At 40.5% G+C, this 16,772-nt stretch overlaps 1 protein-coding gene across 2 annotated transcripts in view; it reads left to right on the top strand.

Annotated features, from left to right (window-relative positions):
* Positions 1-16,772, top strand: part of LOC135461920 (roundabout homolog 1-like) — a 224,465-nt gene that overhangs the window by 95,182 nt on the left and 112,511 nt on the right. The gene's annotated exons all lie outside the window — the stretch shown is intronic.

Here is a 16,772-nt window from a genome sequence, read left to right as displayed (position 1 = left end):
TTTCCAGACCTCCCATTAACTGCATCTATTTTTTCATTTCTAGCTGAGATAAGTACATGAAATCTGAACAATTTAAAGATGTGTTTCAAACAGTGTATGTAGGTAACGTTTTCTACTCCTGTGTGTGAGCGTTTGGGAACAAATTATACTTTGAGCTATATTTTTTAAGTTGGCAATATACTGGATTCGGATGATGTTTGCTCTGAGAAATCTGCATGTAGACATTAGCCGTATGCAGTGCCATAATGCAGATATATGTATAAGAAAAAATTCCCTCATTTTGAGCTGATGGTGACAACTATCTTGCTGATATACTGGGCTATAGATTAGTGTAATTTGAATATGCAGGAAAATGGTTATTTTGAGTTTACATGACAATTATATTGGACAAGCAAACTGTGGCTTACACATCTATATCCTGTTAGACCCTAAGCTTGTAATCTTGTCATCTGATGTGAATTATGATGTAGCCTGTGGAAACACTGAGTGGTGTTACTGTTATTTAGTCATGTATGGGACAAATAGGTGATATATAGACTAAGTATGGGACTGTGAATACAACTTCAACTTCCCAAAATTTGTGTGGAACAGTCTAAGTGTTTTAGCTGTTGTAATGAATGTGTGTCTGCTGTGCTATGTCGCCATTTATGGTATTTTTTATTAGCTTTAGTTATAATCTTTGAACATAGTGAGTATTCAAGGAACTGACACACATCATCATTGATATGAACAAAGAACAGAGATAAAACTGACTGTAGAATTGAGGAATAAAAGCTGTTGTTGATTTATGATGGGGTAAGGTAGTAAGACTCAGTCTTTAAGCGTGTATTGCTGGTTTTTATGTGGTGATTATCAGGGATAGAGGTGTGCTGCAAGTGAAATAAATGTGGCCTTTAATGGTGACACATGTGGATCTGACCAGAGGACTGAGAACGGTAAAAAGCCAGGAAGCAACCCCTCCAACACCCCCTACCCCCAACCTACCCACCTTCACCTTACACCCCAACCCCAATATCTTCAGTGTTAACTCTTGCAGCTGTGATTTAGGTTGTCGGACCAGATCAATGTAAGCTCTGACAAAGCATCCAAGTGATGGCCATAATGTATGTATTGTGTTGGTGTGGAGTGTTCATTGACCTGAATGGCCACTGCTGGGGTCAGCAGTTTATGAAGTGTGCCTCTGTACATGGCATGACAGAAATGGTGTGGAATTTATACAGATTGTCAAACGATACAATTACTATGAAAACCATTGCAGTGATGAGTTTGTGCCCTTGCTTTAGGTGAAAGTCCAGATGTACACTTTAGGCAATGAACTGCATATTTTCTGAATTGCCAAGAGTTATATGCAAGAGCTGAAAATTTCAGGACTTATTATTGGAAATTACATTTCAAATCTGGCAGCGGAGAGCAAATTTACTGGTAGGGCCTTTTGCAGTCTAACCAGTTGTCTTCCATTAGTATGCTGTCCAGATCTGTTTGTCATGTGTGGGAAAGTTCATGAGTAACTTGCCAAAGATCAGTGGTTTATGCTGGGCACTCTGATTTCCTTCACCCATGAAACTGACTCACATCATATAAGTGAAAAATTCCAGAGTATGGAGTTAAGCAACAATCAGATAAAAAAATCTTTAAGTGCTTGAGTGCAGAGCAGCAAAATATATGTGGTTAAGAGACAGCTAGATTTTGATTATTTATGCTTTAGTGTCAGAACAACTGGGGGAATGTTCATAAGCTGTAAGGATAACATACATGTAGGAGGTTGGTTGTGTTGTGGCGAGGTGCCTGTCCGACTGGCGCTGCTTTGATTAGACTGTAACACTGATGGATCACATTATACCTATACCTACAGAAATTTCACCTAAGGTATTGATATAAAATAGCTACATGTCATGTCTGGACTGCTTTTTTCGCTGGAACGATGATATAGACTTTCAGTGATGCATAGACAATGCAGTGAGAGCTGACATTAATGATTTCTGTTAATTGAATAGTGTTTGACAAATTTGCATAATAAATCTGTCTGATTGGTTAGACAGAGTGGATCTAATTCTGCTAATCGGCCCAATTAGGGTGCAGTTTGTGGTAGCCCTGGGCAGTCCGTGTGGCTGGCCAGTGCATTAGTATGGTAGGGGAGGCGAGTTGGCAGAAGGCAGAGCAGGACTCTGACAGTTCATGATAAGGTGACGTACACTCTTTCAGAGATGTAGTTGTCAGATTACATCTCTCTGACCTAAAGCAAACATGTGCCACTGCCACACTTCATTAATTCCTTAATTGGGTTAATTTATTCAGACCTGGCTGTGAAATATTAAATGGACATTAATTGAGATATCATGCACAATTGATGTATTTGTGTCATCCGCTGATACATGGAGTTGTGTGTTTCTTGCATACATCATGTACTTTTATATCAGTGCGAGTGATTGCCAGGCAGTGAGGCTCACCAGTGAATGCACAGTACTGGTACATAACCCAAAATTTCACCCTAAAATCAAATAAGTGGGATAAAAAATATTACTTTTGGTGCTGAAATTTTCATTGTTCTAATAATTGATCTAAGTTAGCTGTCCTAGACATCATCCCGTCTTCCACAGCCGATTTTTGAGATACACTGTGTATAGAATGCTTAGGATCAGACAAAATGTGCAGTTTAGTCATTCATGGGTAAAATTCGTTCTTTAACCTTTCTGCATGTAAAGATTTGGCAACTTTGGATGGAGCTCATTAGCTGTAGAAATTTACCTTAGCCAGTATTAGATAATAATATTTCATAATATGCGTGACCTAATATGTTCCATGTAAACATGTGATACAGCTGAAAAAGAATGGTGAGTAGATATATGTTCATGTACAAGCACAAACTGCATGATTCTAGAACAGTTTGGCGATGGAAATTCTTTTCGCCGGGAATACATGTAGTTATTGAATGTTCAGTGGTACAGATGGATGTATTGCTCCAGATGTGAATGCATGCATGTACTTCGATTGAAATTTTTTGCAAAATTATTTCAAGAGATAAAGGAAGAATGGTATCAGGGGCCTATGTCGCATATTTGTTTTTTCCGACAGGATAAATATGGAAATAAAAAGCCAAAATATTTAGTGAAAAAATATTCTCAAGTTTTAACTTTAACTGTGCCATTTGCACGAATCAATCATAAGTTTCAAATACCTTTAAAGCACCCTATGCAAGAGTACCAGAGAGAGATGAATGTCATGATATGTAATCACCAGAGTGTTCTGTGGATGGTTAATATTTGGATGATAGGTAAAGCCTGTCATTGTTTCCTTTGTTCACTGATCTTTACTGATTTAGATAATAGTAAAGAAAACAAAACCACTGGGTACCTATGACTGGCTTGTGTATGGTTTGCTTCTTTCTGTTTTGTTCTTTGAATGTAGTTTTACCTAAAATTTTCCTATGCTTAGCTCTGGTTGAAGCAGGTGATTTCAGTCTTCTTGTCCATAGCTTACAGTCTTCAAGGAAAAATTAAGACATGTTGCAGTCTCTATTGCACAGTTGACAAATGGTTGCCAGCTATTACGGTTCTGTGTACATGTACATCAGCTGTCATTTACAGAGCCTTGAACATGCCCAAACCAGTTGAAGTATTCATCTCTGCAGTATAAATATCCTAGCGTAGGCCATAATTGTACACAGTTTGTTAAGAACCATTTTATTATTTATTTGATATTCTGCATGTCTAATTTACACATTGTACACAAAATCTGGGTTTGAAATGATTATTTTTGGACTTGGAGAGTTGAAACTAGAAGCCCTAATAAAAGTTATCTGAAAGAGAAATTTGTCACTGTTCGAATTTTGGACCATATACAGTTATAATGTTTAATCTTTAGGTTTTATCAGGCTATTGTTATTAAATGCTTTGTGGAATCGATCCAAAAACCTGAAAAATCACCTGATGTAAGGCTGTATTGAAGGCAGAAGAAGCTGGATTACACATTGCTCTCCCTGCAGATTATAACTGTTTGGTGCTATCTGCGATCTCTATCTGATGCCAGCCCCAGAAACTTGTAGAACATAGGCAGATATGCCATGTGGTGCCTTACATGTATAATCTGTAGACAGCCCCAGTCTAGACAAACCCCAACCAAACCCTGTATCATTGGCTAGCTTCTGACAGATGGCTCTTCTTGTTACCTATGATTGTCACTGAGTGATGAAGATTAATTGGTCGGATAACAGAGAATGGGGCAAACAAATGTTACCTGCTAGCCAAACTACCATTTCTTTAAGCATTGGAATAAGTGTACCGTTATGTAAATGGATCATACCATGATTACACAAGGGCTGTTTGCCAGTTTCTTGGATTAAGGCAACACAGGAGATCATATTTTAAACATTTCCCCATTTAGTTTACAGGTGAGTTTTGGTGTCCTTTGGATTATCACAAGAGAAATATGTTGTCAACACAAAAAGAGATTGAAATAATGTATAGATTAATCGTTTTAATTTGAACTATAGCTCTTTAATACTTTGTCAGTGGAGAAGTCTTTTATAGAAAAAAACAGTGGTTAGGGTATGATGCGGCGTTGATAGTGTATCAGCCATAATACCGCGGTGGGATCATTGTGGGAATAGAATTGCACTGGTTAGTGAAACCAAGTTACTAAACTACCCATAAGTTATACTATCTGAAGACACGTGCCACATTCATTATTGTTAGTTGTGGGATTTACAGGCAGCCAAAGAGTATAGAGCCAGCATCTTTGATTCAGGGCAATGGTGAAAACATTGCATGGTCAAAAGGTGATTGGGAACACCCTTATTGTTTTTTCTTTTTTGTAAGATATAATGCACTTGACAAAAACGACAAGGAAGCAAGAATAGACCAGGAGTATGTTAAATAAGAAATGATTCAAGTTTGCCATAGAAACCTAGGGGAAGTGTTACCCACACAAACAAGAATATATACATGAAGTAGGTGTTCATAAAGGTTTCATTACAAAAATAAAAATATGTTTACATTAGAAACTCTGAACCTGCAGTCATTATTAGATTGTTTGGCTTTAGTTGTGTGAGAGAGTTAATGGTGGTATTCCAGCTTATCATTTACTCCTGGTGCAGACGCTACATGCTGCATTGTTGGGCTGCATGTGCAGCAGGACAGGTAATAGTTGTGGCATGATACTGAGAAATGAGGTATGTAACGCCTGGACAGAGTTTATCTCTGAGGGCTTAGCATAGTCAAAGGCCTGCTTGCTAGCTGTGTTTACCATAGTTACCAGTACTAAATAGTCTTATCTCTAGGCCAAATGAAGACAAATTAGGGTGCCAGGTGAAATGGGCCTCTAGCCTTGTCCTGTTTATATTAATGACTGACAGATGGGTGGTCGTCCGGCTTGCACAGATGGGAAGATGCTTTGAGCAGAGCAAGTTTGTCTTGCTGGAGGCCAACTATTTTAATATTTCAGTAATCACCGTGGTTAACCATGCTAGGGCCATGTATAAGCCAGAACATCTTCCTGTGCTCTTTCCACTTTTATGGAATCCATTTGGTTATCGTTTTATTAATCATCCACGCAGTACATTCAGGTGAGAATGCATGTATTGTTATCAGTGATTCTAAACTTTGTATTTCATCAGATGACAGAAGTAAGAAATGTTTGACATGACCCAGGAATCAATTTTATAGTGAAGAAGGCTTATACAGGTTTGTCGTCTTTGATGGACTGACACGTGACCTTATCATGCTCTTCCATGAAGATAAAAAGGACTGGTGATCTTTATACATTAATAGTTGTGTGGGTCACTGTTCTCCCCAGGGTCAGGTGAGCATACATAGCAATCTTACAGGTACCATACTGAATGGTGGTGGTAACAATGTGCCTGTGTGTCAAGTGTTTGCCCTGGTAGCCAATGGCCACCATCCTGGAGAGTTTCAATAGAGCTTGGATTAGTCGCGGAATTAAAGGCTGCTCACTGATTACAGGTAATAGGTAGAGATGGAGCTGCACAAAGCTCGCGAGATAATGTCATCGGAGAAGCAGGATAAGATTGTCCAGGAATAAGCAGCCTTTGCCTAGACCATAGTGGACATCAAAGACAAATGAGTGTTCAGGGGAGAGACAAGAGCTGATCAACATGCAGCATCCAAGTCCACGCTCTAAAATTGAGTTAATTCTGCTTGGCTGGTTACACGAACAGACTGGAGGAGCTGGCAGCCAAAGTGTGGGTCCAGGAGGCTGATGGGATTGACAGGGGTGACCGACGTAAAGAGGGGCATGAAGCCAGCCATGAACATGCGCTGAGCTAGACTGATCAAATTGAAGTGTAAAAGGAGAGACTGTCAGACAAAACTTCTGACCAAGAAGGAGGGAAAAAAGAGACCCTTTGGAAAGAGAACGATTGACTGTATGCTCCAGAGCCATTTGGGAAACTCAAAGACTTTCAGGAACAAAATCAAATTTTTAATGAATGATGTCACATGAGGCCAGAAAAACAGCTCGAAAATGCCTTAAAAAAAAGAGAATGGAAGAACATGGGATGGCAAGTTATTGGAATATTAGATGATCTGACTTGACTGGCTGTGACAGAGTTTGGGCTTAAGGCATGGTATGATAAAGGCCCCACAGTAGGGCTGCCCTGTTAATCCCTGCATATTTATTGGCTATGCAGGGGAAGTAAAGGATGGTGATGGCTGCCAAGCTTTTTATTGACAGAAACTCGATAGTGCATTTATTTTATTGTACACTGGGCTTGAACCAGCCCAGATAAAACAAAATGACGTTTCCCTCAATCCATTAAATCTGCTACAATCAGTTCTCAATTAGTGCTATGCCTTTCAAAAATTCCTTGGTTATTTATAACATAATTGGAATGCAAATGCTAGTTTCACAGTCTGATATGCTGAGGTTTATGTAAAAACAATATTATAAAATCTGGGCAACTGTCCATAAAAATTCTTCCACACTGCTGCATAAAGAAGCAAATTTATCGCAATAATATTTTAACATGATGGAAAATTATCTATGATATCAATAATACCGCTGTATGTTGGCTTTAGGCTGGTTGGTATTGTGTGAAGCGTTAATACAGCATTTGTGGAGGTGAGTGGTTAAGGCCCCTGTCTGATCACTGGACCATCCACTCCATCAGACCCGCCACTGATGCCCAGTATCAATCATTCAATAGCAGGCCACCCAACACCCCTCTACACTAGGAGTGGGCCAGCCTGTTTCCTTGGCTGCTGGCTGGCTGCTGTCTATGACAGTGTATTCTCCACTCTAGGCTGGAGATGCGATCTGGACAGTGCTATTGTGAAGTGTTGCTCGTGTTCTTGCTCTACTATGTGATGTGCCAGAGATGGCTTTAGGACCAGTAGCGAAGGGCCTGCCAACTGCTGGGACTGGTGTACAGGGACAGTGTTGCTGAGGAAAGGGTGTACTGGCCGGGTGTGTTACATACCACCACCCACCTCTGTTGCTTGTGCTCTATGGTTCCATTATCTGGCAGGCTGTGTGAGCTGGGTGCGTGTTTCAGTCTTGGACAGGGTGCCTTTACCACCTTCAGGCAAAGGAGAGCTCAGCTGTCCCAGTCAGGTATGATAAATAGCCCGAGGTGTATTACAGTATTCAGCTCTGGATCTCCAGAGAGGGAACCAGTGAATTCCAACAAATGTAGTAGTCCGCCATCCTTAGAGACCTATGATAAACAGCCCTGTGGCTTGTTTTCTATCTGTCTTACTTCTGTAGGCGCTACTATGTTTTCCTTGCCTTAGTGATTTCTCTGGCCATGTATTTTGGACTCCCCTGATTCAGTGATTGATGTATACAGTGCATATTATCTGCTACATGTGTGACATGCATGGTAGCTTGACCATGATTGGCAGTGAACTGTCCTTGGTTTCTGGTACTACTGGGTATCCCCAGTACTGGGTAGGAGCATTAGCATGACCTTAACTGCCTTCTGCAATGGTGGACATCCACTTAGTGGCACTGTAAGAGCAAAATCTTACTTATTTTCTTTTTTATTTAATTGTGTTGATTGTTTGTTTTGGTTGCTTGTCAACCATACTCATTATTTTTACACACATAAAATGTTGGCAAGGATTCTGTAAATGGCTATGAAAGTGTGTTTAAGATATTTGTATTATGGTGCATATGAATGTAGTAGCCTATTGAGTTACCTTTGACCTTTCAGTTAAGGTGACGATTATTCTTGCATATCCATGTAGAAAGTCAGATTACTGGTGTCATCACAGAAATGGTATGCAAATGGTGATGCTGCATAAACAGTGATTGTTGTTGGGTGGGGGGGGGGGTTGTTTTATGTGTTCAGAATATCTCAGTATGCTGTAATTATAAACATTCATTTCTGAGGTTAGTCAAGTGACAAAAAAGAATTGACATAAATTGAATGTATTTTTATGTGTACTTTTGCGAACCTTAAACTGTACACACATTCGTTGATATATGTGTGATGCAGTGTGTCTTTATGGATAGGCTTAATATCCAGTATATTGCTGTATACAGATAGCCTGAAGAACTCGCACTGAGATCACATGAATGCACACCCCAGCATGCTCGCTGTGTTCTGCGCTCTTAGCAGTTACGCTTTGTCGCTTGGATTCATTTTACACGGGGCACAGAAGAATTCTCAGTCTAGGGGGCTGGAGTTTCCATTGATTAAAAGTCTGAAGTGACAAGGCTGAGCATATATCTTAAGGCCATAAGCCCACTATTAGTTAGAAATCGGAAAAGTGGTGAACCTTCCTGGACCAAGCCTCTCGTCTTGCGGGTGTTGAACCAGCCAGAAAGGCCCGTGTATCCAAGGCCCACCACCAACCCATCTCCCCTATGACAGTAATTTGCTTTATCCTGTGGGATTCTGTGCGCTCGTCAAGAAAAAGACCTTCTCGAACGGGCATGGGGATGGAGAAAGAAAGGATAAATAATAAAAAGATAGAAGTGGGTTGATAGACATTTGTGTCAAGGTGGGATGAAGCAGAGTGTATTGATTGCGGATTCCCACCAGAAGGTGTTCAGATCTACCACTGGCTGGCGGAGAAGCAGGTCATGTGACCTGCTGTCAGAGTAGGGTGAAGCATCCCTGGGTAATATATTGCCTTGTAAAACAACCTTAATTCTTCCGTTTCTTCTTTCTTATTGGTATTTTATGTGTTCAATATTTAATGCCACAAGATTTATCAAGATTAAGGTATAGCCGACCTGAAGGCTAGAGTGGCATAATGCACCTGATCACTGATCACATTTATCTGATTCTACATATGTGATAGATGCTGTGGGAAATTTAATAACTATATGTTGCCTTGGGAACAGATATTTGATATGTCTGGGTTGGTATAATTGCATATAGCTTCATGCTGCATATTATTTCAACTTGTGAAGATTATTCATTGGAATAAACATTTTTTGGAAAAAGTCAAAATTGATTATCTGTACCTTACTTGCCAATTCTACAAAACATTGATTTTGCCACTCAGACTTTACAATCTAGTGGAAAGCAGTGTTATACTAGCATAATATCAATATAATAACTATCATTATGGCCTACCTTAGACAACCCAATTTCAGATATGCTAGTAACCAGCATGTTATTCACTACTTTCCCTGTGTCATCCTGTGTTCCCCTCTAATTTATCCTATGTAGCCCCGTGTTACAACCAATATATTCATAACATACTTAGTAGATACATACTGTATAACTGTATTCTACTGTGTGTAGAATGGAAGAAGCTTGTATTCATTAAGCACACCTGACCTTATTTAGATTTCTACATAGCTGCCTCTTGTTTTGACTTTCTCTTTTTGTAATTGTTAAAAAAAAGAAATAATGTAGGTTGAATCAGGTTGAAGTTTTTCAGCTTAGCATTCATTAGATTTTGGATGATCCTTCCATGAGTTACATACTTGCATATAAATGGTTGTACTGTATTATAAGAGTCACTGAATGTGCGACATGTGTAGTTCTAGAGGTTTAATACATATGTTTTGAAATTCTAGCCGCTACAAGAGACAGAAACTAATTACGGATGGTTACCTCATGTGGTTTCTGTTAAAGCTGGTCATACATGGGTTAGTGAGGCAGGGGAGTTTGACAGTCAATTAAATTTGCCAAAGACAGACAGAATAGATATTTAAGATGGTCATAATGTTGGGAGCATTAGGAGGCATGATGTGTGTGTCAGGGTAGCCCCCTGTCTAGAGACTCTCCCTAACAGCCTTGCACAAGCTTAGGAATTTAGACGGCTGAATAATGCAGCACACTCATTTATCATGTCAGTCATTCTGTGGGAACTCAGAAATAATGTAGTGCAGATGAAAAAAATTTGAAAACAGGGTGTTGTGAATATGATGTAATTCCTCCCAGAGGCCTTGAGAATGGTGGGGAGAATGCAAGGCTGAGAGATTGGGTGACACTCCAATATCACCCCCCCCCCACCCCACTCTTTCTAACCTCTCTCTGAACCCCTTTTCTCTTTCAAATCCATCAATATATACATCTACAAAAATCTGAGAACATGGAAAATGATGTATCGGCTAGGTGAGCTGAGTAGCATAAAAACAAACGGGAATGTTTTGTATGTGTTTGTGTGTGAAGAGGAGAGATGGATTTCAGAACTGGGGACTAAGGTAGGAGCCCATCACAGGGTTATTCTCAGGCATTCATACTAGAAACCCTGTAGCTGTGTATTTACTGTCCCTGACACACCCTGCCGCGATTATACCTGACCATGATAGCTGAGGTACATGTCTAAGGTAGGAGCACATCACAGGGTTATTCTCAGGCATTCATACTAGAAACCCTGTAGCTGTGTATTTACTGTCCCTGACACACCATCCCACGATTATACCTGACCATGATAGCTGAGGTACATGTCTAAGGTAGGAGCACATCACAGGGTTATTCTCATGCCTTCATACTAGAAACCCTATAGCTGTGTATTTACTGTCCCTGACACACTCTCCCACGATTATACCTGACCATGCAGCTGAGGTACATGTCTAAGGTAGGAGCACATCACAGGGTTATTCTCATGCCTTCATACTAGAAACCCTGTAGCTGTGTATTTACTGTCCCTGACACACTCTCCCACGATTACACCTGACCATGCAGCTGAGGTACATGTCTAAGGTAGGAGCACATCACAGGGTTATTCTCATGCCTTCATACTAGAAACCCTATAGCTGTGTATTTACTGTCCCTGACACACCCTCCCACGATTATACCTGACCATGATAGCTGAGGTACATGTCTAAGGTAGGAGCACATCACAGGGTTATTCTCAGGCATTCATACTAGAAACCCTGTAGCTGTGTATTTACTGTCCCTGACACACTCTCCCACGATTATACCTGACCATGCAGCTGAGGTACATGTCTAAGGTAGGAGCACATCACAGGGTTATTCTCATGCCTTCATACTAGAAACCCTATAGCTGTGTATTTACTGTCCCTGACACACCCTCCCACGATTATACCTGACCATGCAGCTGAGGTACATGTCTAAGGTAGGAGCACATCACAGGGTTATTCTCATGCCTTCATACTAGAAACCCTGTAGCTGTGTATTTACTGTCCCTGACACACCCTCCCACGATTATACCTGACCATGATAGCAGAGGTACATGTCTAAGGTAGGAGCACATCACAGGGTTATTCTCATGCCTTCATACTAGAAACCCTGTAGCTGTGTATTTACTGTCCCTGACACACCCTCCCACGATTATACCTGACCATGATAGCTGAGGTACATGTCTAAGGTAGGAGCACATCACAGGGTTATTCTCAGGCATTCATACTAGAAACCCTGTAGCTGTGTATTTACTGTCCCTGACACACCCTCCCACGATTATACCTGACCATGATAGCTGAGGTACATGTCTAAGGTAGGAGCACATCACAGGGTTATTCTCATGCCTTCATACTAGAAACCCTGTAGCTGTGTATTTACTGTCCCTGACACACTCTCCCATGATTATACCTGACCATGCAGCTGAGGTACATGTCTAAGGTAGGAGCACATCACAGGGTTATTCTCATGCCTTCATACTAGAAACCCTGTAGCTGTGTATTTACTGTCCCTGACACACTCTCCCACGATTATACCTGACCATGCAGCTGAGGTACATGTCTAAGGTAGGAGCACATCACAGGGTTATTCTCATGCCTTCATACTAGAAATCCTATAGCTGTGTATTTACTGTCCCTGACACACCCTGCCACCATTATATGCTTATATATCCTTTAACTTGGTCTTCAGGTAAATATATCCTTTAATCTTTTTTGGATGCTGTTCTTGGTGATTACTTGCTACAGAAGGCAGTAGAGTCTGATTAGGCTGTTCAGTTTAAGCTATCATAACTCAGTCGTAAAATCAGGAAAATTGGTTGTCAGTATTTTGTTCTGTCTCTGGCATAGAAAAGAAGGGAAGATGTAATAGGGGGTGTCATAGGAGATGAATGTGACAAGATGCAGGCTCGGGCTAACCTAAATGAAGAGTATGGACTGGCTGGGAATATTATACCACTGGTGGCCATTTGGTACACTAGAGAGTCATACAGTACCTCCTGACATCAGTTTTGGTGGGAATTTTCAACAGATGGTCATGGATCAGTTTGGTCCACAATGTCCCCAGAGACTTAGCCTTTAATAGCGAGATGGTTAGTGTTGGTCAAACTGACCGGTGTTCCGATGTGAGAGCTGTGTAATGAAGCGAACTGCAGCGCAGCTGAGGGGGAAAATTGACCAGAACTACCTTTGTGTCTTTATGCACAGGAAACCTAGTAAAAGATACATGGCTGCATGTGAAAGCCAACAGTACCTAAAACTTAATTCCCTGTTGTAATTTCAGTCACCCATGGAGTGATAGCTGACTGGCCGTTCATCAATGCAGCTTTGTCAGAGACCCTCTCTTATGGTAAAATAAACACTTTGTGAAGGTACATTCAGCTCATTCCTATAAATAATCTCGCTTGATCTTTGGAGAACCCAAAGCCATTATTATTCCAAAAGCATTGTTATTTCCAGGCCAGAGGCTTTGTTAGCCAGATTGATATGTTTGATCGCAGCCACACAATGAAAAGTATAAAGGGGAAAACATTTTGTCCAACTTAATTTTTGTTTGGGAACAATTTTGTATTCCAAGCTTGAATGAATCCGGAAAAGCATTATTACAGTGAAAAGTAAAAACATTATTGGTTATTTGTCTCACAGATCAGTTGTTATTGGTTGCTGTGTTTTCATCAAGGCAAAGTTTACCTTAGTTGAATGCGAAAGTACCAAAATCATTGATATATGTTTTTGTAATATTTTTGTATGGAATACAAAGCTATATGGTAAGAGGATGTAATGAGGTTTCTTGAATGGCACAAGGTTGGCAGACGGGTGCCTTTGTGAAGGGCTGAGGCAGAGATAACCTGACGGGAATGTCTGTGCGTCCTTCGTCTTATCGCTGTGCTTCGGGAGGCAGGCCACACCATCTTCAGCCACACAATTTGCATTTATTCATTGGCGGCCGAGATGAATCAGTTAGAGCTTTAATGAAAGCAGCCACTCCAAAAAGGCGGTAAATTCTGGGCGCTGTAACGGTGTGAAGCTGTGAAGAAGAGCGCTGGTGGCTGGCAGGGTTGGGAGACTGGCCAGTGCCTCATCTGTGTCTCATCCCTGGCCGCTGAAGAGCCCTTTCAAGAGCCTGTAAAAGAGGACCTAGAACTGCCTTGTTTGTCACTCTCTCTCTCACTCCTAATGATGTAGTGGAAAACTTCAAATATGTGTAGATGGAGCAGGGAGCCAGAAGCTGTCTGTGGGGTGAAGTGCTGTTACAGGTTTTAACACAACTCCAGACACAGCTGGCTTGTCACACTCTCAAGGCTTATATCACCCTTCTCCCAATTATGCTGGGCTATATGACTACATGTACTTGTGCTTTAATTGTCAGGGTTCTGGCACATGCTGGAGATGCCCAGTATCCCAACAACATTGTTCAAATGAGGTTTCGCTCCATCTCAGAAAAGCAACAGACATTCTGTGTGTTATTTTTCTGAATAAGATTTTTTTTTAAATGTGGAATGAATTTGCTTTTGAGACAAACATACATTTAAAAGGTTTGATTGGTACTATACATGCTAGAATCATGTTCATTATATAACAAAAAAGTAATTAAAACATAGTTTTATACATACTTCATGCTATATATGCCAAGATTTTTTATTTTTTAGAGTGAATATGGTCTACAGACTGTACATATACATTCAAATCATGTACGTCTACAGGTGTGTGCTGGTAGAAATACACATCTTTTGTTAAATGTGTAGGTTGGGGTTTTTATCATTTATCATGATACTCCAGACCCTGGTCGTGCAGTGTTAATGTCAAGCCCCATCCTTGAATACCCTGTACCTCTGATATCCAGCTAAGACTCCAGCACCAAGCTTTAATGTCCCTGGGGGTATTGATCTTCCCAAGGCACTATCCCTCAGGTATGCTGCTTCTCTCAGCTCAGGTTGCCACACCTGCACTAGGGGAGACAATTGACTTGTTTTTGTGTTAACCCATCCGGCTAGCATCGTTAACTAGAAGGCTTGACAAGTGGAAAATTAGACGTATCTTACTGGACAGTTTCCTGAGTGTAAATGGGCCTTGAATGCGCCAGATCTCTGCCATGCTCACACCAGCACCCACAAAACTTGATTGCTTTCATGGAAATTAAAACCAAATAAAGGCACTAAATCATCCCTCGATGGACTTGTAGAAATTGCCTGTCATTCTGGAAATCTATGGTTGAGTTGAAATGTGTGAACATGTAAATTCAAAGTAAAAACATCAAAATGAAAATGAACCGAGGTATACTGGGTTTATTAAAAAACATCTGTGTATTGGGTTACATTACATGTATCAAATGAAATAGATTTTTTTGTATATGCAAGCTTGCATTTCTACAAGAACTTTTGCACTGAGTTTATAGCTATTGTTGAGTTACGGTTTTCAGATGATGAATTGTTTTGAGTTACGGTTTTCAGATGACGAATCATGCTGAGTTAGGGTTTTCAAATGATGAATCGTGCTGAGTTAGGGTTTTCAAATGATGAACTGTGCTTTGTCTTCTGAATCCATTCGATATTGAAAGTGGACAGATCTGGAAGGTTCCATCTAGGTTTGCCAACATGTCTTGATGATAGATGTGGAAACTTCTGTTAAATATAATTCATTTAACATCATGCTCGAGAGAAGAGTTAATAGCGATTGTTGACCAGTGACAGGGTATCATTATGCAATCTGTTTATGATAGATGGGCTAGGTGTATATTCTGCCTGAGTCTATATACACAGCTGCTTCCCAGGCTGATATCTGAATGTTGTGATCACACGTTTGTAAATACCAGGTATATGTATCCGGGTTAATGTGGTGTTGACTGGATTCACTGGCACAGGTGTAATTCATTGTACACTAATCTGTCACTGATAGGCAGTTACCTGAGAACACCTGTAATTAACATCAACTAAGCAGGTGCTATTGGTAATTGGAATTAAAAAGTTCAAGTCAGAGAGAATGAAGTATGTTATTTACCATTGGGTTGGTAGATGATACTCCTGGTTTGGAATTGAAAGCTGTAGGTCAGTGTTATAGTTAAGTCTTTGTGCTGTAAATAGATGACTGAGTTACCTGAGCTGCTAAGCCCTCTAATCAGAGTAGCCAGTCAAAGAACTGGTTGACTTCGGGGGGGGGAAGGGGGGGGGGGGGTGTGACCATGGACCTATTCAGCTTGAGGTCAGGGGTATTAACTCTCTCCTTAAATTAAAGGGATTTGTTGTAAGAAGAATACAAGTGTTGGTAAAAATAGTGCACAAGTGTAAACCAGTGGGAGAACGGTAGTTGTGAACCATTCATAGAGGTGGGAACATAATAGCTCCCTAAGGGGGAATGATGCTTGGGGCAAAACAGTAGGTCTGGTGTCGTTTGGTGTTACAGACTATCAAACCTGACTGCGTTCACCATGCATGGTCTCTTGTACGTTGACAGACCAGGTAAACCTGACTCGTCACTGACAGGTGCCCTGTCTTCACACAGATTGGTAGTTAATCATTAAAATGACTGGAGGTTAACATGTGTGGTTCAGATACCATTGACCAGATCTATACTCGCCAGATCACATCAGGCTTCTGAGATAGTAATCTGTACATATACATCTACTCATAGTGGTAAGCCATACTGATGCACCTGACACTGCCTATTGCATATATTGGTGAGAGGACAGGATAACCTGTAGTCACAGCACAAATCACATGCCTTATTGCAGACAACAGTTGCACTGTATACATGTAGTTACTTTATGATTGGTAACAGGTACTCATTGACTGGGCAATGAATGTGTGACCAAGCTGTGTTAGTTGTGTAAAATTTGAATATAGGGTGATTTACAAGTGTGAAGCAGTGGAAGTCATTTGTCATTTAAGGCGAGAGGCTCAGTAGAACACAAAAGTGCTACGTGGTCAGTTATATATACATAGTACCAGGAAACAGACATTCTTACTGTGGAACCAAGCCGTGTAAGTTGACTGTGGAAGTCTAATTTCTGCAAAATTTGAATAGTGTGATATTACTCTAAAGCCTTGAGGCCCAGCATTACATAAAAAGTCAATCCTGAGCGCTCTGTAATATGTCAGTGTATAATTCCATTACTCCCATGAATACAAAAAAAATTGCGTGGTGTATTATTTCTGGGAATCCATTACTTTGTTTCACTGTCGTTCTGATGATGGATGGTAGTTCATTAGATAAGATGT

The sequence above is a fragment of the Liolophura sinensis genome, chromosome 1 (genome assembly GCF_032854445.1).
Source record: "Liolophura sinensis isolate JHLJ2023 chromosome 1, CUHK_Ljap_v2, whole genome shotgun sequence".
Classification (NCBI taxonomy): domain Eukaryota; kingdom Metazoa; phylum Mollusca; class Polyplacophora; order Chitonida; family Chitonidae; genus Liolophura; species Liolophura sinensis.
This window is presented reverse-complemented; position numbering and strand designations above follow the sequence as displayed.